The sequence below is a fragment of the Tiliqua scincoides genome, chromosome 13, assembly GCF_035046505.1.
Source record: "Tiliqua scincoides isolate rTilSci1 chromosome 13, rTilSci1.hap2, whole genome shotgun sequence".
NCBI classification, from domain to species: Eukaryota; Metazoa; Chordata; class Lepidosauria; order Squamata; family Scincidae; genus Tiliqua; species Tiliqua scincoides.
The window spans coordinates 224,920-247,900 of record NC_089833.1 but is presented as its reverse complement, the minus strand read 5'-3'; the positions used below and the strand labels follow the sequence as shown (position 1 = coordinate 247,900).

The 22,981-nt window shown below is 52.2% G+C and overlaps 1 protein-coding gene across 1 annotated transcript in view; it reads left to right on the top strand.

The window, feature by feature from the left end:
- COG7 (component of oligomeric golgi complex 7) overlaps positions 1–22,981 on the top strand; it is a 134,588-nt gene that overhangs the window by 68,984 nt on the left and 42,623 nt on the right. The window lies entirely within an intron of this gene.

The window sequence follows — 22,981 nt, the reverse complement described above, 5'->3', positions numbered from 1 at the left end:
GTTATATATAATTGGAAAGGTAATTTAATGCAGAATGCAATGAAACAAACCACATCAGAATATCTGTATTATATCAAAAGTTATGGCAAATTAACCATAAAATGAAAACACAACTGCCTTATGGAACTAAAAGTGGATTTGCTTAACTCAAAACTGACCTATGAGACTCATTGTTCTGAGAGCCAATGACATGTTATTATGTTATCGACATGTTACAATGACATGTTATCATGATACAGCATGAAACCACTTTGTTGGCAACCTTCAGTCTCAAAAGACTATGGTATTGCACTCTGAATGGTGGTTCTGGAACAGCGTCTAGTGTGGCTGAAAATGCCGATTCAGGAGTGACAATCCCTTCCACACTGGGAGCAAGTGCAGTCTGTCCTTGGTCTGTCTCCCTGGCTATGGGCCTTCCTTCTTTGCCTCTTTGCCTCAGACTGTTGGCCAAGTGTCTCTTCAAACTGGGAAAGGCCATGCTGCACAGCCTGCCTCCAAGCGGGCCGCTCAGAGGCCAGGGTTTCCCACCTGTTGAGGTTCACTCCTAAGATCTTCAGATCCCTCTTGCAGATGTCCTTGTATCGCAGCTGTGGTCTACCTGTAGGGCGCTTTCCCTGCACGAGTTCTCCATAGAGGAGATCCTTTGAGATCCGGCCATCATCCATTCACAGGACATGACTGAGCCAACACAGGCGTCTCTGTTTCAGCAGTGCATACATGCTAGGGATTCCAGCTCGTTCCAGGACTGTGTTGTTTGGAACTTTGTCCTGCCAGGTGATGCCGAGGATGCGTCGGAGGCAGCGCATGTGGAAAGCGTTCAGTTTCCTCTCCTGTTGTGAGTGAAGAGTCCATGACTCGCTGCAGTACAGAAGTGTACTCAGGATGCAAGCTCTGTAGACCTGGATCTTGGTATGTTCCGTCAGCTTCTTGTTGGACCAGACTCTCTTTGTGAGTCTGGAAAACATGGTAGCTGCTTTACCGATGCATTTGTTTAGCTCGGTATCGAGAGAAAGAGTGTCGGAGATCGTTGAGCCAAGGTACACAAAGTCCATTAGGAGTCCACCTAGCTCTGTGTGGTCACCTCTGCCTGCAAGAAAGGTTCTGCAGGATTCCAGGCAGGGATTTCCTGGGACCTTCTGCCTGCACAACACCACTTGCTCTGCCTCCAAACACAGCCCCTTCTTTTGCTTCAGAGCTGCAATCCTTCTCCCCCCCAGTGCTGTTTGTGTCTGATTTATTGCTTTTGGAGTCTGCTTTTCTACTTGACAGTTTCTCAAATGTCATTTTGTTTTGAGTAGGTGTGACGGCCAGCAACCATCTCTCCAGCTGGCCAGCCATCTTTTGTGTGTCTCCCCCTTTTTAAGGGATTGTCAGCTTTCGAACAGGCTGCTTTTCCTAAGAAGTTGAGCTAAAACTTCCCACCCACAGCTGACTCCTCAGAAAACACAACTGCAGTACTTGCACCTTCTCCAGAAACTCAAGGTTCCTAGTTATCTCTTGCTTTATCAGCGTTGCCAATTAGTCGGTTGCACCTGTGCGATAAAATGCTTCCAAGCATGAGAACCTGGGCAATAGTCATGCATAGTTTATAGTTACAGTTACCTAGATTACCTTGCTGTCACTTGCTAATTAGCAGTGATCTCCTGGAAAATCAGTTGAAGTAAACGCCTAGCCGAACTGATCTTGCAATTAATTGAGCTCTTGGCTTCAATCCCAGCATGCTGCTGTGTGGGTCCATGAGCCCACCTAACGCTTTTGCTCTGCTTTATACGGGGGAGGGGGGCGTATCCACAGATCCCATATCCACAGATTCACTCATCTGCAGATTGGGTCTGTGGCCCCCCCCCGCACCCCCTCTGGAGGACCCTCCGGAGGTGAGGGGAGCAGAGGGGAGGAATTCACCTGTATCTGTGGTTTCACTTAACCACGGGGGGGGGGGGTGTTCCAGAATGAAACCCCTGAGGATACGGGGGCCTGTATATACTTTGCTTTAGACATAAAAGAAATATAGTATCTTTTTGCATCCTGACCCTGGACTGAGCATCTTTCTGCCTTGGGACCCAAAAAGAACCATGAACCAGAATGCAAGAGAAGCCACCTTGTAAATGTCCAGTGTTTGAATACTTCCAGTATTTACAAGGTGGATCACAACAACGCTCACAAGAGGAGAGGAAACTGAACGCTTTCCACATGCGCTGCCTCCGATGCATTCTTGGCATCACCTGGCAGGACAAAGTTCCAAACAACACAGTCCTAGAACGAGCTGGAATCCCTAGCATGTATGCACTGCTGAAACAGAGACGCCTGCGTTGGCTCGGTCATGTTGTGAGAATGGATGATGGCCGGATCCCAAAGGATCTCCTCTATGGAGAACTCGTGCAAGGAAAGCGCCCTACAGGTAGACCACAGCTGCGATACAAGGACATCTGCAAGAGGGATCTGAAGGCCTTAGGAGTGGACCTCAACAGGTGGGAAACCCTGGCCTCTGAGCGGCCCGCTCAGCATGGCCTTTCCCAGTTTGAAGAGACACTTGGCCAACAGTTTGAGGCTATGAGGCAAAGAAGGAAGGCCCATAGCCAGGGAGACAGACCAGGGACAGACTGCACTTGCTCCCAGTGTGGAAGGGATTGTCACTCCCGAATTGGCCTTTTCAGCCACACTAGACGCTGTGCCAGAACCACCTTTCAGAGCGCGATACCATAGTCTTTCGAGACTGAAGGTTGCCAACAAAAAATTACAAGGTGGCTTCCTTTTTTTAAAAAAAAAGGACATTTGGACAGACAGGTTTAGATTGCCAACAGGCGTGTACAGCAAAATCTCCCCTTTGCTCCCTTCCCCTTGTGGCTGTTGCTATTGCAAGCCCCTCAGGGCAGAGATCTGCTCCCTTATGAGTTGCACAGCAATGAGGACAGTGCCTGCTCCCTGCCCCTTTCGTGACCCGAGAAATGCCCCCAAGTGGCCAAATTACCTTCTTTGAAATGCCTACTGCTATCAGTACACAGATGTCATGAAAGCTCAGCACAAACCTAGCAATGTTTCCACAACAAGAGTTTGAAAAATTTTCAATGAACACAATTGTTTGGGGACAAACAGTCAGCTGTTTGTAGCCAAGCTGTGCTACAGCTTGGCTTCAGCTGTGCTTGTAGCCAAGCCCGGTTCATTCCAAGAGACGGATGCCCGCCGTGGCCTGCTTCCTCAGGGACCCCATTTGGCATCTGCTGGCTCTCGTGGTGGCTCCTGGAGCCTTTCCTGTGGAGGACGCCAGGTCTGTGTGTGAGCAGCTGCATTCTCGTGTGCATACCCTAGGAATGGGGGTGGCTGGGGGCATGTGGGGACACTGAAAGGCAAGTAAGTGCTGGAAATGGGGCAGAGGCGGGGGCTTGATGCACCAGTTGGCAAGAGGAGAACAGGGCTGTCAGGTGGGCCGCACATTCAAAGGCCTCTGCTCCCTCTCCCACCTGTGGCCTTCCTCAGAGATGCTAACTGGTCTCGCTGACTTGGGCAGGACCTTGCTTTGAGCGCACCAGTACCCCACATACTGCCCTGGATGCACCCCACTTCCAGCCAGGGTCAGGCAGGGTCATACGAACATAAGAATGTCAGAAGAGCCCTGCTGGATCAGGCCAAAGGGCCATCTAGTCCAGCCTCCTGTATCTCTCAGTGGCCCACAAGATGCCTGAGGGAGCATTCAAGACAACAAGAGACCTGCATCTTGTTGCCACTCACTTGCGTCTGGCGTTCTGAGACAGCCTACTTGTAAAACCAGGAGGTTGCAGATCCCGTCATGACTTGGAGCCTGTGATGGACTTTTCCTCCATAAATCTGTCCCAATCCCCTTTTCAAGGCTTCTCGGTCAGATGCCATCACCACATCCTGTGGCACAGAGTTTCACAGATGAATGACATGCTGGGTAAAGAAATATTTCCTTTTGTCTGTTGTAACTCTCCTGACACTCAGTTTTAGTGGATGTCCCCTGGTTCTGGTGTTGAGCGATAGAATATCCCTCTATTCATTCCAAGGGGGCGGAGAAGGGCTGGTGGGAGACTGACCGGCTTGGACTCCCTGTCAAAGCGCTTACTGGGGAGCACTGGACAAGTCGCTATTTCACTGCTTGCTTGCCTCAGTGCTCTGCCCCTAAAATAGAAGCAACATCATGGCAGATGCAGTGAAGCAGTTTGCAAAATGAGGAGCACCCCAGGAAGAGGGCAAAGGGCGGGGCGAGGGGGAGCAGCCTCCAAAGGGAGCAGCAGAGGCTGGAGGCTGGGAATGCATGCGCAGGTGGCATGGCTGTGTGCAAACAGGGTGTGGTGAGGGAGAGCAGGGTCACAGCGCAGCAGCACACTAGCAGCAGGGCAGCAGGTGCCGGGCTGCAGGAGCAAGTGCAGGAGGTGACCTCACCTGTGGAGCCAAAGACACACCTGGCCCACCTGGCCCAGGCCACACCATCTCACTGTTTTCCTCTCTCCTGCTCTGGTCAGTATGACTCCCCCTGGCTGATGGACCTTCTCCCTCCCCAACCCGCCTCCCAAAGATGGGTGATATGCCAGGAGGCCTCCATTCATTCCAGACAGAGTTCTGGGCCACCAGGTAGGACTGGTGGAGGAACGGGGGGCGGGGCGGGGGGGCGGAGTGAAAGGTGTGGAGGAATGGAGAGTGATGGGCTGGATGAGCGTAGCAAAGAGGCACTCTTGCTCCCCCCACTCACTTCTGCACTCCCCCCTCTGCTGGATCGCCCACAGCGCATCATGACGCTGGGCAGAGCCTCACCAGGTTCTGGCTTGGAAGGAAGATGAGACATGGCACATCGCACCATTGTGTCCCCACAAACTTCTGCCAATCTCTGAGTGTGACGGAAGTGTTTGTGGCAGCTGCCTGAGCTGCTTCTCAGCCTCCTTCGTCACAACATCATGCCTGGGCCTGCAAGGGAGCGAATGGCTGAACTGGCAGCTCTCTGACCTCCGGCTGAACCTCTGCAGAGTGAATGAGGATGTGGCTGCCCCAAATAGTCGAAGCCTCTTTCCTCAGAAAGGCTGGTCTTGTATCTTCAAGGAATGAGCAGTTTCTACAGCCATGTGTGGAGCGAGGGAGGCTCTGTGACGTGGCCCTCCTGCCTGGACACCCACGGACTGCTCAGGAAACAGGCGTGACTCTCAGAGCTCTTGAGTTCATCCAGGGAGCACAGACATTCAGCAGGAAAGCAGTGACGCAACACATCCCCGGAACGTATTTCTTCTCATTGTGCCATATTCATTAGAATCATAGAATCAGAGAGTTGCGAGGAACTTAAAAGGTCATCTAGTCCACATCCTGCCCATGGCAGGAAATTCTTGGAGTGTCTCCAGCAGGTAGTGGTGTAGCAAATGTGGGGTGGGGGTGGTGCACCCTGGGTACCAGCCAGAAGGGGGTGTCACGTGTCTCTCACCACCACCTCCTCCTCTTCTGTAGGTTTTCTTAAAGGCTGCCCTAATAGTTCCATGAAAAGAACACTGCCCAGCAGGGCTAGCTGGAGAGGAGCAGGGAAGCTGCCTGTGTTCAGAGTCAGACCCTTCACCCATTCATTGTCAGCCTGGACTGGCAGCAGCTCTCCAGGCCTTCAGGGGCCAGCCTTCCCCGGAGATGCTGCCAGGGACTGGCAAGAGAAAGATGGGTTGTTACCATTCCTGGATGTGCTTGTCAGCCGCTAAGAGGCTGTACAGAAAACCTACACAGATGGACTGTTACCTGCATAAAAACTCTAATCATTCTGGGCCTAAAAGAGGACTAATTAACACCTTAACAACCAGAGCTAGCTATATCTCGGAGCCTCAATATTTACATGGAGAATATGCACATGTATCCAGAGCCTTACAATAAAATGGATACACAGAACAAGAAATTAACAGAGTATTGCAATGCAGGCGAAAAGAGACTGCACAAGAAAATGACACCAGAACAAAAGTATTTTTGCCTTATATCCTGAACATCACGGATAAGATTGGGAGGATTTTGGAGAAAGCCAACCTCAGCCCCATCTATAGACCTACGGAAAAGATATCTCGGGTATTGTGGTCTGTGAAAGGTAAAAGACCACCACTTTCCACAGCTGGCGTCTATCGTATTCCTTGCAAGTGTGGAAAAGTCTACATAGGGACCGCGAATAGGAGTGCGATTATGAGTGTAAGGAACATGAACCCCAGTGCTGCTTAGAGCAAAGCGAAAAATCAGCAGCAGCAGAGCAGGCTGTGAGAACTGGCCACCAAATAAATTTCAGTCAGGTTCTTTCCGCAGTGCAAGAAGAGCACACCAGGATCTACAGCAGTAATTTTCAACCTTTTTCATCTCATGGCACACTGACAAGGCACTAAAATGGTCAAGGCACACCACCAGGTTTTTGACAATTGACAAGGCACACCATGCTGCTGTGGGGGCTCACATCTCCCATTGACCCTATTAATAAATGACCTTTCCCCCAAATTCCTGTGGCACACCCGTGGACCACTCGTGGCACACCAGTGTGCCACGGCACAGTGGTTGAAAATGGCTGATCTACCGAGAGGCCATGAAATTCAAAAATATAAAAACAATATGAACAAAAAAGAAGAGACTCTCAGTAGAAGTCCTGCCTGGCTTCCAGCACTGGAATAAATAAACAGGAATAAAAAAACTTGGAAGAGAAACCTACATAGCAATGATGAAGAGGCCAAGAGCGTCAGCAGACCTTTAATAATTCAAGCAGGAACTGGTAGGTAAGCTGGCGGCCAGTCAACAAGTTGAGAGGACGCAAACTCTTGGTAACTCCTGAAGATACTTTCCACCGCTGAAAGCAAAATGTCCGGACTGGATCCTGAAACGTGTTTAAATCTGTGGCTTAAAGACTCAAGAAACATTTCAAATTATGTTTTGAACTGGCCCTTTTGCACTCAGTGTGGTTGTGCAGCCCTTACTGAGGAATAGCCCTTCCCCAAGTGGGAGGAAGTCAGTTTGGGGACTGTCCCACTTCGGTCTGCAGATGGGGGTGTGCTGTTGTCATACCTCAGGATGCTTCCCCACACAAACACACCTCCCTGCATGTCATAGATGTGTGCAAGGAAAAACTGAGGCAGAGACGGGCCTTTCCCAGAAGTTGTCACAAGGCAAGATGACATGAGCTAGGCAGCTGGTTACAGATGAAAGCACACAATGACACAGCTCTCTGGCACTCCCCGGTTCTCTGGGCATCAGGGCAAAGCAAGGTGCAGGGATCTGCCAGGTTTTTGGGGGGGAGCAGTTGCTGCTGCTCCAAGCCTGTTTCTTGGCGTTGTCTGACCTGAGCCACTGGTCATTTTGTACTGGAGTAGCAGCTTTGCATCTGCTGCTGGTGCTTCTCTTCCCAGAAGGTGCTTCTCCTGCCAAAATCTATCCAAGAAGGAGTTTCACAGCCTCGTCCTCAGTAGGACATCCGGTCACAGGAGAACCTGCTTGTCTAGTTGAGAAGACATCAGAGGCATCAGTAGGGCTCACGTTGCTTGAGCTCATTGCATCGCCCCCATGATGGACCTTCTCCTGTACCAAACCGCACATAATAAATTACAATATCCTACACGCAGCCTCAGTGCAGGGGCATCACTAGCGTTGGGGTCACCCCCATTCACTTCTTTTATTTTATTATAAAACAGTGTAGGTCACCCAACAAATCAGTCACCTGCAAAAAACCAGAGGCCAACTTGATGATGCACACACAACTGAATAAGAGTTCTAGTATTAGCTGACAGAGTAACACCTGATTGGTTCCCTGCTGTGTCATAACAACTCCTCATTGGCTCTTGGAACAATCCGTTTTGAATGAAAAAAATCCACTTTTTGTTACCTAAGGCTGTGGTGTTCCTTTTCTGGTTATTTGGCTATAACTTTTGATAGAATACAGATATTACAATGCAACTTGTTTTATTGTGTCCTGTATTAAATCACCCATCAAATGAGATATAATGATGGTATTATTTGAAAATATCAAAATTTCTGCAATTTTGGCCAGTGGCGGTATCACCACCACCCTGAGGGTGTTGCTCAGTGTGGACTGCAGTCCCTGAACTCGCCGGTGATGCCACTGGAAGACATCATTCCTCACGCTCAGTTCGGCCCAAGCCAACCTCCCTGCCCAGTAAGAATCTGGCACTGGGCTGGCACATTCATGTAGCTGGTTGCCTTAGGCAGCAAAATGATGTGGGGGGCATCCACTTCCCTCCATCTGCTCCCTGGATTGGTAGAGGGCTGGAGCAGAAGTGTGGACAAGAGGTTTGGTTTACATAAGAACAGCCCCACTGGATCAGGCCATAGGCCCATCTAGTCCAGCTTCCTGTATCTCACAGCGGCCCACCAAATGCCCCAGGGAGCACACCAGATAACTAGAGACCTGCAAGGCTTCCTGGGAATTGTAGTTAAGAACATAAGAACAGCCCCACTGGATCAGGCCATAGGCCCATCTAGTCCAGCTTCCTGTATCTCACAGCGGCCCACCAAATGCCCCAGGGAGCACACCAGATAACAAGAGACCTCATCCTGGTGCCCTCCCCTGCATTGGCATTCTGACATAGCCAATTTCTAAAATCAGGAGGTTGCGCACACACATCATGGCTTGTAACCCGCAATGGATTTTTCCTCCAGAAACTTGTCCAATCCCCTTTTAAAGGTGTCCAGGCCAGATGCCATCACCACATCCTGTGGCAAGGAGTTCCACAGACCAACCACACGCTGAGTAAAGAAATATTTTCTTTTGTCTGTCTTAACTCTCCCAACAATCAAAGAGCACCTCTATCCCCTCTTCCTTTTTCAGCACTGGAAGTGGGAGGAGTAGAGGCTGGCACAGTGGCTGGTGAGAAGGTGGGCAGCATTTGGCAAGCTGCCTCAGGTGCCAGAAGGTCTTTGGCTCACTCTTGTCAGGGGTTTGTGTGTGTGACATTCTTTTACTCTGCTTGGCCAATTAGTCAAGGACAAACCAGAAGCTTAAGACCTTTGCCCCTTGTTTGTTCTGGAGACGCATTCAGTCCAGCAAGTCAGCCTGATGGCCAATCTTTTCCCCCTCAGGATATGTAAGGGCAGAGATGGCATGTCCTCCCCAGACTCCCTGACTGTCTCAGGGAGCCACTCAGAAGTCACAGGAGGTGAAGAACCTGTTGGGGGACAAACACAGAGGAAGAAATGTCCTGTCTTTTCATGAGGGCAGCCAGCAGAGGCAAATGCTGACTTTCACATTCCACACAATGGCTTGTGTTCCTCATTTTGGAGAGACTCAGTACCAGAATCTGCCTGCTGTGATCTTCCTGTCCTGACACTGGTTTGGGGCCCAGATAGCACCCATATAAAAGACATGCTGGAGCAAAATGATTGGGCAAGTGATGGAAATAACAGGCGAGGTGATGTCTAAAGGTCTTGTGCAGGTAGTTTGGGGATACGTAGAAGGGCTTGGCAGGGGTGCCCTTGTAGATGTTAAGTGCAGAGTCATAATGCCCCCATCACCACCACAGCCATGCCCCAGGAGGACGATACCAACCACACACACACACACACACACACACACACACACACACACAAACTTCAGAAGCCTTCCATAGAGTGTTTTCTCTCCTGCTGCTTAAACTCCAGTTGAAGCTCCAGCCTACTTCATCTTGGAGCAGGTTGCAATAGTTGGGAAAAAATTATTGTGCCGCACGGGAAACACAGAATGAAAAAATGGCCCCAATGGAATGGAGAAGATAGAACGAAGTGCTGCCTGCCTATGCAGCTGACTCCTAAGTATGTCCCGCTGTGTTCAATAGGAGTCATGTCCAGGTAAATTTGCATAAGTTTGTAACATGAGCCCCTTGGCAAATTTCTCCACCTGCCTACTGCTGAGCCAGATGTTTCTTCCTGGGTGACATTCTCTAAAAGAAGTGTCAAAGGGACTCCCTGGGTGATGCTGCCCACTCCTGCTGTCGAAGTCACGGAGCACAGCACCCTCTTGATTACACCCTGGGACGTTGCCCAAAGAGGAAACTGATTGCCCAATCCTGTCCCCCACCATGGGTGCCTCCCGCTTCTGAACCTCCCCCTCCCCACCCTGCTACCAACTTATGTGCCTGGGACTGGTGCTTACTTTTCAACCCCTATGTGGCCTGGGACCATGGCATCTGGGGGAGCACCTACTCCCATGTAATCCTGCCTGCTTTCTTAGGTCATCAGAGAGGGCCCTGCTGAGAATGCCTTTGCCAAGGGAAGTGAGGGGTGCGGCAGTGAGGAACAGGGCCTTCTCATGTGTAGCACCACTTTTATGGAACTCGCTACCAGAAAATCTAAAACCTGTCCCTTCAGCAGAGAGTTTCCGGCAAGGCCTAAAAACATTCGTATTCATATTAGCTTCTGGGGGGTGGGTGAAGGTGGAATCCTTCTGGTTGTGGCCTGTTTTTATTGTGTAGTCACATGTCGGTTTCAGCTTGTTGTCTATTGCTTTTTTATTTGTCACCACCTAGGGATTTTTCACATTACTATATTACTAGCTGTGCTGGCTGGATGAGCCACGTCCAGCACACAGGCCTTATGTTTGACACTCCTGATCTAGATTTTAACTGTTCGTTTTTATAATTTCATGCTATATTTTATGCATTTTTTGTAAGCTGCCTCGAGCTTTGGGAAAAGTGGGGTATAAATGTTCTAAATCAATCAATCAATAATGGGAACATATGCATCAGTCCCTCATTTGATGTTCAAAACTCATTCAAAGAGATTGACGTGGGGAAAGTTGAAGGTTGAAATCAAGACATTCCACCAGACTGGGGCAAGGAAGAAGCCCTGGTCTGGTCCGTGGCTGAACTGAAGCTGTGGTTCTCTTCTGGGAGTGCATGAGACAGTGAGTCAGGCATCTGTGGCTGTTCTTGGATGCATCCCTAAAATGCTCCAGCCTTACTGGAGGTGAGCAAGCAAGGGAGCAAGTGTGCATGTGTGTGTTTTTGCCAGTCCTGTCCTTTGGAACCCACTTGGGGACCTTTCTGGGAAGCTGCTGGTTGGGCTGGGTTGGCCGGCTCTGGGGGTGAGTTGCAGCTCAGGGCAGGGCACCCTCACCTCCCCTGGTGCTGAAGGCCCCTTCTGAAGGCCTCCCACAGAGACAACATCAAGCAAGGGAAGGTGGCGCCAGGAGAAAGCACCCTCCGCGCTCAGGGTGGCCTGCCTATTGTGGCATTGCCTTTCGCCCAAGGCCCACCTGACCAGCTGCCCTGACAGTCAGTGGGGTGGCTTCCTCCAGGCTGCCTTTGGCGTGGCCTCGCTCCTTGTGACAGCAGCCCTTCATGGGGGCAGGAGGGCAGAGAGAGGGAGAGAGGGCAAGAGTCCCTTCCTCCCTTCTCTGCTTCCAGGAGTGGTTTAGTGGGCAGATAGGCAGTGCGTGGGGAGGCAACCTCCAGGCTTGCTCTGGGCAGAGCTCAGCAGGACACCACTTGTCCTTTGAAGGCAAGAACTCACAGTCCTGGGGTCAGGGCCATTCCACCACCACCTCACCACCCTGCGAGTGGAAGGTGCCCTATGTGTCAGTGTTGCACAAAGGGCAGCCCTATGGTAGGTTGCCTAAGAACGTGTCGTCCCCCCCCCCATAAGGAGACTGTTTCAGCACCGAAGCTTCTCCAGTCATCTCCTGCAAGGAAATGGACCACCAAGAGAGACAGGGGGATGGAGGGAGGTGACCGGTTGTCTGCACTTTGCTTCTTGGGTGCCTGCATGATTCTGCCCGCAGTCCCTGGCCGTGGTCAAGAGTAAAGGGCACAAGCAACACCGCAGAGCGTGCAAAATTATTGATGGTGTGGAGAGAGTGCACAGAGAAGTTTCCTCCTCCTCTGGGCACCTGGAAAAGCGGGGAGGATCAGCCAGTCCTCTGACCCCTTCTTCATGTCTGTGGAGCCTGTCAGTAAGAGGGAGAGTGAGGCTTTTCTGGGGGGAAGGCCCACTGAGCCCCCTTGGATCCAATGAATACAAACAGCTGTCCTTGCAGAAAGGGCAGTTCAGAAGACTGGGATGAGAAGGGCTGCCCAGGAGGGCTTCCCAACTGCAGGCATTTCCCTGCTTGGCCTTGTATCTGGCAAGGGGAGGCCTGAGACAGAATCCGGCCAGGAAGCACTTCCTTGGGGCAGCAGACAGGGCTCCCCCTGTTCCCTGCCCCCAACCCTCCAGTTCTGTGCATCACTGCAGAGAACGAATGAAGGTTTGGCGCTCTTGCTCCAGGCTCCTCCTGCCAGCCCTGGACAGCAGCCTCACTTTCTCCTGGCCTCCTCGCAGGCCCTGGGCCAGCACATCCCTCTCTCCTGAGTCACCACAGCCACTTCCTCAGCTCTTCCGAGTCGCTCTGGGGCCTATGCTCTGCTCCGAATGTGCCTGCCAGCAAACGGCTGCAGCGACCCCACATGGAGTCAAGCATGGTGCCCACCACTGGCTCTCTCCACACTGTTGAGCAGTCAGTCCCTGCTGCCGCTTGGCCAGGCTGGCTGCCTCAGGCCACTGCCCCAGGAGGGCTCAGCAGGACAGTCTCCTCACCTCACTGACACGCAGGGTGAGTCAGAGGAAGATGCTGATGCCATGAAGCTGCCCTTCTGTCAACAGCGGTGGCCATTTGACCCAGTTACTGCAACAGCCTGGGTGAAGCAAGAGCCGCTGTGAGGTCATTGTCAGGAGCTGGTATAACTTGCTCAACGCCCTCTCTCTCGCCTCCCCGGCCCAGGAACTTGCCAGCTGAAAAACCAGAAAAGTCTCCTCTTAGGCTACGAGGCCGTTTCCACAGCAGGCGCGACACTCAGCCTTTGCATCACACGTGGCCTGTGCACGGAAGGCCTGCCATGCGCACTCCCTTGGCATGACCCAGGAAACCACCTAATCAGGTCAGGACATGTCAATAGCCTCAGATTGCAGGGAACGGCATGCAGAAGCCCTCTGGTGAAACTGTGATGGAGGCAAGGCTTGCGCCAGGTCAGCCTGGAGGCTCAATACAGCCTCTTACCCCCCCTGCAGCCACTGGCATCTTTCTGGGGGGTCCAGGGGGCCAAGAAGCAACGCACTCTGGGCTTACCAGACCTGGCAGAGAAAGGACAAAGGCCACTCCCCAAGCCCCCTCTGCAAGTGTTGGCTTTCCTACAATTAACTGGTTCTCTGCTTCCTCCCCAAGTGTGGAGCATCATAAGGGCTGCTGCCCTGCATGGCTTTCTGGAGTAGAAAAAGGCTGCACAAGGGAGATGGCCCAGAAAAGGAGGGCTGGAGGCAGAAGTAAGCGGGAAAGAGTGTGCAGGTGATTGTCACCTGTGTTAGAGAACGATCTTGGTAGATCCTTGGTAGATCAAGATCCAGGTCTACAGAGCTTGTGTCCTGAGTACGCTTCTGTACTGCAGCGAGTCATAGACTCTTCGCTCACAACAGGAGAGGAAACTGAACGCTTTCCACATGCGCTGCCTCCGACGCATTCTCGGCATCACTGGCAGGACAAAGTTCCAAACAACACAGTCCTGGAATGAGCTGGAATCCCTAGCATGTATGCACTGCTGAAACAGAGACGCCTGCGTTGGCTGGGTCATGTTGTGAGAATAGATGACGGCCGGATCCCAAAGGATCTCCTCTGTGGAGAACTCGTGCAAGGAAAGCGCCCTACAGGTAGACCACAGCTGCGATACAAGGACATCTGCAAGAGGGATCTGAAGGTTTTAGGAGTGGACCTCAACAAGTGGGAAACCCTGGCCTCTGAGCGGCCCGCTTGAAGGCAGGCTGTGCAGCATGGCCTCTCCCAGTTTGAAGAGACACTTGGCCAACAGACTGAAGCAAAGAGGCAAAGAAGGAAGGTCCACAGCCAGGGAGACAGACCAGGGACAGACTGCACTTGCTCCCAGTGTGGAAGGGATTGTCACTCCCGAATCGGCCTTTTCAGCCACACTAGACGCTGTCCCAGAACCACCATCCAGAGCGTGATACCAGAGTCTTTTGAGACTGAAGGTTGCCAACAACATAGAGAATGATGACAGGTGCAACAGGTTCCATTAGTTTGTGTAACTCTTTGCCACAGGAAGTAGTGATGGCATCTTGCCTGGATGCCTTTAAGAGGGGATTGGACAAATTTCTGGAGGAAAAGTGCATTACGGGTTACAAGTCATAGTGGGTACTAGCCTATGCTCGTATATGCAAGCTCTTGGTTTTAGAGGCAGGCTGCCTCTGATTGCCAGATGCAGGGGAGGGCACCAGGACACAGGTTGTGTCTGTTGTCTTGTGTACTCCCTGAGGCATTTGGTGGGTCACTGTGAGATACAGGAAGCTGGATTAGATGGGCCTATGGCCTGATCCAGCGGGGCTCTTCTTATGCTCTTATGTTCTTACTGCAGTCGGGCACTGAGTCCTGAGAAGGGTGGCCCCAACTTATTTGTGTCCGAGAGGTGGTAGGAGAGAAAGGGCAGTACAGTTGGAGGAAGGCGACTGCATGATTGCTATGAACTGCCTCCCCCTCAGTGGATGCCCCTCAGATCGGTGCACCAGTACTATAGGCAGCTGACTGAGTGCCAAGGGAGGAGTGGATGGCAGTATGGCGTCAGCCCCATAAGCCTGGTGCCCAGAGCATTTGTCCCCCTTCCCCCCCAGGTACACCACTGCTGAGAGCCACTCCCTCCAGCCTGTCCCCTGCCCTCCCCTACACCTGCCCCAGAATGTCTCTGAACGTCCCCTTTGCCACCCCTGCCACCAACATACCAGCACTGGTGCAGCCTCTGGAAGTCAAGGCTGTATCAGCACTGGAAATTTGGATAGCGTTGGGCCCTCAGTGCCTTTTTCTCCTGGGGGGTGTGTGTGTGATTTTGAGCAGGCAAACAGCCACCAGCAGCAAACACAGACCCTTTTTCTACCAACCACCCCCAGCCCCTCTCACCTCGATGCCAGTGCTTCAGCTGCTCTTTTAACTTCTTATAAAGCCTTTTGGAAAGTGAATTCCCAGCACAGTATTCAATCAGGCTGCTGTTGTAAACTTTACATGGCTGGAGCGTGATAATTAATCAGTCACACATACGATTAAGTAAATCAGTATTTACTTCTGAGTTCTCACCCCCCCCCCCCCACACACACAAACGAAGGAGAAGGAGCACTCAAAGAGTAACCCAATAAAATGAAAACAAAACAGCTATTAAGATACCAGGCACAGCGCTCTGGAACCAAAGCAAACTCTCCAACGCCCGCTTTGTTCCAGCAATGAAAAACCAGCCCAGACCAGAAGGAAAATTGCAGTGAACAGCTGCCGGTTACACCGCCAGGGTGGGGGTGGGGGGGAGAAGAAATCCACAGGCAATGTGGGGCAGTTGCTCTTCCAGCCTGGCCCTGCCGAGTTATGGAGGGAACTAATGCAAGCAGGTGGGGGGAGGACATCATGACCCAGCTGAGCCTAAAAGCCACCCAGGGTCCCATCTTGCAAAGCTCCAGAGAGAAATTCAGATTCCGCTTAAGCAGACATCTCCCTCAGTCCTCTGCATGGGCCCTGGATAGGGTTGCCCCTCCTGACGTGCCCTGCCAGATACCACCCCCCTTGCCCGAAGCTGTGCCAGTCTCCATTCTTCCCACTTTGCAATGCTCCAGCTCAGCTCCCTCCATAGTTCCTCTTCATTCCCCTCTTCCTCTTCTAGTCCAGGGAGTGAGAGGAGCAGTGGAGGCAAGGAGGTGGTGGGCACCCCTCCCCCCCGCCAATCTGCTTCCTGAGGCAGCCGCTTCAGTAGGCCTCATGGAGGAGCTGGCCCTGGCTCTGAGCCTTTGGACAGTGGACAGCTGGAGAGGAATATAGGAAGTGGCTTGGTGTGGGGCAAGTGGGAACAGACACAGGCAGCTAGATGGACTGCCTGTGCTGCCCTCCAGCCTGCAGCCTGCAGTGTCCTGGCTGTGCAAAGTGCTTGCGCGAACAAGCCTTGCTGAAGGAGAACCAGCCTGGCTTCTGTGAGGTCAGTCTTGCCTCACGAACCTTTTGGAATTCTCTGAAAAGGTCAACAGGCAGGTGGATGTGGGAGAACCCGCAGACATTATATATCTGGACTTTCAGAAGGCGTTCGACACGGTCCCTCACCAAAGACTGCAGAAAAAACTCCACAGTCAGGGAATTAGAGGGCAGGTCCTCTCCTGGACTAAGACCTGGTTGGAGACCAGGAAACAGAGAGTGGGTGTCAATGGGCAATTTTCACAATGGAGAGAGGTGAAAAGCGGTGTGCCCCAAGGATCTGTCCTGGGACCGGTGCTTTTCAACCTGTATGACCTGGAGACAGGGGTGAGCTCTGTCGGGTTGGCCGGGTTTGCAGATGACACCAAATGTTTCCGTGTAGTGAAGACCAGAAGCGATTGTGAGGAGCTCCAGAAGGATCTCTCCAGACTGGCAGAATGGGCAGCAAAATGGCAGGCGCGTTTCAATGTAAGTAAGTGTAAAGTCATGCATGTTGGGGCAAAGAATCAAAACTTTAGATATAGGCTGAGGGGTTCTGAGCTGCCTGTGACAGATCAGGAGAGAGATCTTGGGGTGGTGGTGGACAGGTCGATGTAAGTGTCAACTCAATGTGCGGCGGCAGTGAAGAAGGCTAATTCCATGCTTGGGATCATTAGGAAAGGCATTGAGAATAAGACAACTAATATTGTAATGCTGTTGTACACATCAATGGTAAGGCTACACCTGGAGTATTGCATCCAGTTCTGGTCACCACATCTCAGAAAGGACAGAATGGAAATGGAAAAGGTGCAAAAGAGAGCGATTAAGATGATTACTGGGCTGGGGCACCTTCCCTATGAGGAAAGGCTACAGCGTGGGGGGCTCTTCAGTCTAGAACAGGGGTGCCCAAACCCTGGCCCTGGGGCCACATGCGACTCTTGAGGCCTCTCAATGTGGCCCTCAGGGAGACCCCAGTCTCCAATGAGCCTCTGGCCCTCCGAAGATTTGTTGGAGCCCGCACTGGCCTGATGCAACTGCTGTCAGCTTGAGGGCAACTGTTTGACCTCTCATGTGAGCTGTGGGATGAGGGCTTCCTCCACTGCTTGCTGTTTCACGTCTGTGATGCAGCAAAGGAAAAGCCAGCCTTGCTTTGTGCAAGACCTTTTACAGGCCTTGAGCTATTGCAAGACCTTCATTCATTCATATAAGTTCATCTTTAATATATTCATTTATGTATACTTAGTTGGCATCCTTCAGTCTCGGAAGACTATGGTGTCACGCTCTGAATGGTGGTTCTGGAACAGAGTGTCCTCTCCAGTGCGCAAAGCCTGGGTAAAGTAGGTATGCAGGATAGGCTGTTACCCATGCAGCAAATCCCCCCCTCCACGTCGCTGAAATGGTCCAATGGAAAGGCAGAGGCCAATACGGTTGGTTCCAGCGGCGTCGCAGGAGTTGCCAGAACGTGACTGTGTTCAGCCATGAACTGCCTCAGGGACTCCGGCTCCGGATTTTGCCTCGAGGTTGACTCCTGAAGCCTTTTCCATAACTGGATGTAGCCACAAGGCAGTGGAGGTTTGGAATCAGAGTTTTCCTTCTCTCAGATGAGCTGCCTTCCCAGGCTAACGAGTCCCATCTACCCGGTATGTATACTTATGTAAATGTATTCAAATTTTAAATGTAAATTAATTCTTCCCCACCCCCCAGCCCCTGACAGTGTCAGAGAGATGATGTGGCCCTCCTGCCAAAAACTTTGGACACTCCTGGCCTAGAAAAGAGGCGCCTGAGGGGGGGACATGATTGAGACATACAAAATCATGCAGGGGATGAATACCAGAACCAGGGGACATCCACGAAAGTTGAGTGTTCGGAGAGTTAGGACAGACAGAAGAAAATATTCTTTACCTAGTGTGTAATTAGTTTGTGGAACTCTTTGCCACAGGAAGTAGTGATGGCATCTTGCCTGGATGCCTTTAAGAGGGAATTGGACAAATTTCTGGAGAAGAAGTTCATTACAGGTTACAAGTCATAGTAGGTATGTGCAAGCTCTTGGTTTTAGAGGCAGGCTGCCTCTGATTGCCAGAAGCAGGGGAGGGCACCAGGATGAGGTCTCTTGTTGTCTGGTGTGCTCCCTGGGGCATTTGGTGGGCCGCTGTGAGATACAGGAAGCTGAACTAGGTGGGCCTTTGGCCTGATCCAGTGGGGCTGTTCTTATGTTCTTAAACTACAATTCCCAGGAGGCCTTGCAGGTCTTTTGTTATCTGGTGTGCTCCCTGGGGCATTTGGTGGGCCGCTGTGAGATACAGGAAGCTGGACTAGGTGGGCCTTTGGCCTGATCCAGTGGGGCTGTTCTTATGTTCTTAAACTACAATTCCCAGGAGGCCTTGCAGGTCTTCTTGTTGTCTGGTGTGCTCCCTGGGGCATTTGGTGGGCCACTGTGAGATACAGGAAGCTGGACTAGGTGGGCCTATGGCCTGATCCAGTGGGGCTGTTCTTATGTTCTTAAACTACAATTCCCAGGAGGCCTTGCAGGTCTTTTGTTATCTGGTGTGCTCCCTGGGGCATTTGGTGGGCCACTGTGAGATACAGGAAGCTGGAGTAGGTGGGCCTTTGGCCTGATTCAGCGGGGTTCTTATGTTCAGGAATTGGTTTCAGGCAGAAGCATCCCTACGCATCCCCTGCATCAACGCCCAGACCTGACAACAACCATTTGAGAGCAGCCTCAGCAGTGGTGCTGTTCGTCTGGGGTGGGAGTAGGTCACCTTCTTCTCACCAACAGGGTGTCCCCATGTTGGCCTTGGCAGCACAACTGCAGCGTCTTGGCAAGCCAAACTGTGTGCCTATTTGTCATAGCTTTCCAGGAGCCATTATGGGGAGGGGTGAAGTTGAGAGACTCTTTGGGTGCCAGCCCCCTGTCAGGGGGAAGGCAAGAAGCTCCCCCCCCCCCACCTGCCTGCATCACTATTGCACAGGAACCCGAAAAGTTTCACATCTCTGATTTATGTTGTTGCTTGTAGGGCAAAAACAACACCCCAGATCTGGAAGGGAGCCCATGCCAAGGGATTGTTCCTGACCAAGTTGCCCCCCACCCCCAGTATCACCGCCTCAACAAATAAGTTGAGGCTGCAGGCAAACACACACCTGAAGGCAGCTTGCAGCTGGGGCCGAGTGCCCACCCCTGGTTGCGTCCAGCCTAAACCTCAGCTCAAAAACACTCCACTCTCTTTGGGACTCTCTTTCTCCAAAGGCCATGTGGCTTCTGGCTGTCTTGCTCCCTCCCACAACACTTTGATGACCTAGAGAGAAAGAGATGCCAGATCATTCAGAAGTGTTTTCCATATGCCCTTCACCACCCACTGCAGCTGTCTGGCAGAACAATGGATCAGTATAGCCAGGCTCACTGAGGTGTGACACCTGGCCCCCACTCAAGGGATCACCTGTCTCCACAGGGGACAGACTCAGGGCCTGAGATGTCCAGCCCCTGCAGTTGCAGGCAAGAAAGACTCAGAACTTGGCTGCTCTTCCGCCCACAGTTGGCTATTTGAAGAAAAACATTTGCCAAGCAGTGGTGGGAAGACCACAGGCTTGGGAGGGGGTCTCCTTTGATTTTTTATTTTGGAACCCCCCAGGGTCAACCAACTGGAGCCAGCTGGAAGCATCATCATCACTTCGTGCACCCTGCACCCATCACTCCCTACCCTGCACTGAGATGAGCCTGCATGTCCACTAGCACAGCTCTATGCTGGAGCAGCTGCAGACCAGGGATTCAAATGCAGAACTCTTGGGGTGGCCAGTAGAGCAGCACAGATGCCCCATTTTGCAGGAGAGGAGGCTGACCAACCAGGGACTAAGCCCCAAAAAGCAGCCCCAAAGAGGCCTTGCTGCAGTTAAACTGCTGAGGGAGTCCAAACCCCTGGGCTGATCACTGCAAGTGACCCAGCACCTCATCCCTGGGATAGATAGACTGCAACAAATGGAGCTGCCAGGCTACAGGGCTGCCCAGCTCACCTGAGGCCTCCAACTGGCAGCCAGGCTTCTTCAAGGTCAGCCCTGCAGCTACCTGAGACTCTTTCAAGCCAGAGCTGCTGGGGACTGAGCCATTTGCCCCTCCGGCTCCAGCCCTGTGAAATCAGCCATGGATGTTCCCCACAGATGCCAATCCGAGTTTTTTGTTCCAGATCTTTCGCAGGCAACCACATCAAAGTCAGAGGAGAGCCCTTATGTGGAGGCACCAGGGAGCGCCCCCAAGGCCCCCTCACCTGAGTAAAACACCCTGACACCCCTCCCTACTTCCCCAGCTCTGCCCCAGCTGGTGCTAGCACACACACACACGCACACACACACACAGAGTGGTGACCTGGTTGGACTCCTTGGATGGCCCTCCCCATTGTCGTTCCAATCCTTGGCACCTTAAGGAGGATGAAGAGCCCATCAAGCAAAGCCTGGGCCCTCCCTGTGCCCTGCCAACAAGGAAAAGGACTCTCTGACTGGCCAAGCAGCCATTAGGGGTTGTGCCCGCGAGGCCACGAGGCAGGCAGACAGGCAGCCATTTGCAGCCAAGGCTATGAACGTGCTCTCAGCCCAGGTTCCTGCCCTGCTGCACCCACGGGGCCAGGGCTAGGTTCTGAATTGCTGAGATAAGGCAGGTGAAGAGCTCTGAGCCCTTGAGGTGCTGATCTTGGCTTCCTCTCCGGGCAGAGGCGTCACTAAGCTTTGTCACCCAGCGTGAGAGCTCATTGCATCACCCCCCTGATGGACCACCTCGCACACCAGACCATGCAGAAGAAATTACAATATCATATGCACAGCATCAGTGCAGTGGCAGCACTAGGGCTGGTGGAACCCCCGTTAACTTTTTTTATTTATTTAATTATAGAACAGCACATGTCACCCAACAAATCAGCAACCAACCAAAAACCAGTGGCCAACTTGATGACACTCCCACAACTGAGTAAGGGTTCTAGTGTTGGCTCTGATACAAGGAAATCACCTTACTGGTTCCCTGCTGTGTCATAATAGCCCCTCATTGGTCAGTTCTTAGTGAAGAAAATCCACTCTTGTTCCATAAGGCAGTTGTGTTTTCTTTTTCTGGTTATTTGGCTATAACGTTTGATAGAATACCAATAATTCAATGCTGTTTCTTTCCTTGCATTCTACATTAAAAAACTCACTGAATGATAGAGAATATGATGGTAGTATTCAAAAACACCTAGATTTTCTCAGTTCTCCTGCGGAGGGTATTCCCCAATCCGGACTGCTACCCCGCACCCCCTCGCAACGCTGTGGCCTTGGGGCAAAGCAAAGGCTTCCGAGGACGCTTCTGCCTGGCCGGGGGTCTTGCGGCTTTCTGCCCCAGACTCTGGTTTGCTCTTGGCAGAAACAGGCCCTGGTGGTGCTTCCTGAAACAGAAGGGCGCCAAGGAGCCACTCATGTCCTTGCTTCCTTTGGCAAGAGAACTGGTTGGCCTGGCCTGGGCTTGAGTGACTGGCCATATCCCCCAACAGGCCAAGCCATCCTAACCTCCTCACACTCTTAAGAGGCTGGGAGGGGGGTCTGGTGCTCCCCCCACTTCCAAGTCTTGAGAAGCTTCTCCACTGCAATGTGAGCCTTGGGCCAAAGGCTGGTGCAACTCTTGTTTTATTGTTTTTATGTTTTGGGTCATCAGTTGTTTTTTCTTAATTAAGCATATATTTAAACAATTAAAAAGGTACCTCTGATGATTCAGGAGGAAGATATTTTGAGGTTATTTTTTTGAAGTGAACATGCTGTGGCTGGCCAGCACTCTCACTGCAAACCCCCCCCCCCCGCTTTCCTCTCTCACCCAGGCGGAGAGCCAGGATGGGGCAGCGGTCTGGGAGCTGGACTCAGACCTGGAAGATCCAGCGTCAAGTCCCTGCTCAGCTGCAAAGCTTCCTAGGGGACTCTGGGCCAGTAACCCTCTCTGTCTGACCTCCCGCGCAGAGTTATTGGGAGGATGAAAGGAGGGGAGGAACTCTCTACGTACACAACCTTGGAGAAGGGGGATATAGAGAAAATAAAGGTGCCTCCTCTGAGGTGATTCTTGCTCCAACAGTTGCCTTCAAACCTGCTCTCCTAAATAGGGAGGCCTCTAAACATCCATGGGCCAAGATTCCTTGCGCGGAGAGGCAGTCGCACCCGCTCTTTGGCCCTGAACTGTTTTGAGCAGCAGGTGGACCAGATCACTGATGGTGCTGACTGTGTAGGCCATCAATCAGAAGAGTGGCCTGCCACAGCTCCTCACCCCAGCTGACTTCAGACTTGGCACTGGCTGCCACGGCCCCCTTTGGCCACCCTGGGCCCAGACCAGCGACCCACTGCCTTGGCCATTTTGCCCTCATTGCCTGCAGTTCCAGCTCTGGAACAGGAGTGGCAGACAAAAGGGGGGTGGTGAAGGAAGAGACCAGTGCGGTGCCTGGAGGAGCTTCTTCTCTGTCCCCCTCCGTCAAGTGTGATCACCAGGCTTGCAGTTCCACCAGCCCTCCAGCTGCCCTGAGGTGCAGGGGAGACCGAGGCACAAAGTGGCTGAAGCACGTGAGGGGCCCTCTTGCCGCTGTGGCCGGAGGGGAACAGCGTCTTGCCTGGCTGCACGTGGCATGTTGCCCAAGAGCAGCAGCCAAGTGGCAGGCACTGCTCCCCAGGTTCCTGGAGTAGACCGGGAAAGAGCCCCGGGCAAAAGTCTTTCAGTCATCCTGCCTCACTTCCCAAAGGCAGGACCACACAGATGCAGGCAAGCAGACCTTTCTGGAGGAAAAATCCATTATGGGTTACAAGCCACGACGTGCATGTGCCACCTCCTGATTTTAGAAATGGGCTCTGTCAGATGCAAGGGAGGGCACCAGGATGCAGGTCTCTTGTTATCTGGTGTGCTCCCTGGGGCATTGGTGGGCTGCTGTGAGATACAGGAAGCTGGACTAGATGGGCCTATGGCCTGATTCAGTGGGGCTGTTCTTATGTTCTTAACTACAATTTCCAGAATGCCTTGCAGGTCTCTTGTTATCTGGTGTGCTCCCTGGGGCATTTGGTGGGCCGCTGTGAGATACAGGAAGCTGAACTAGATGGGCCTATGTCCTG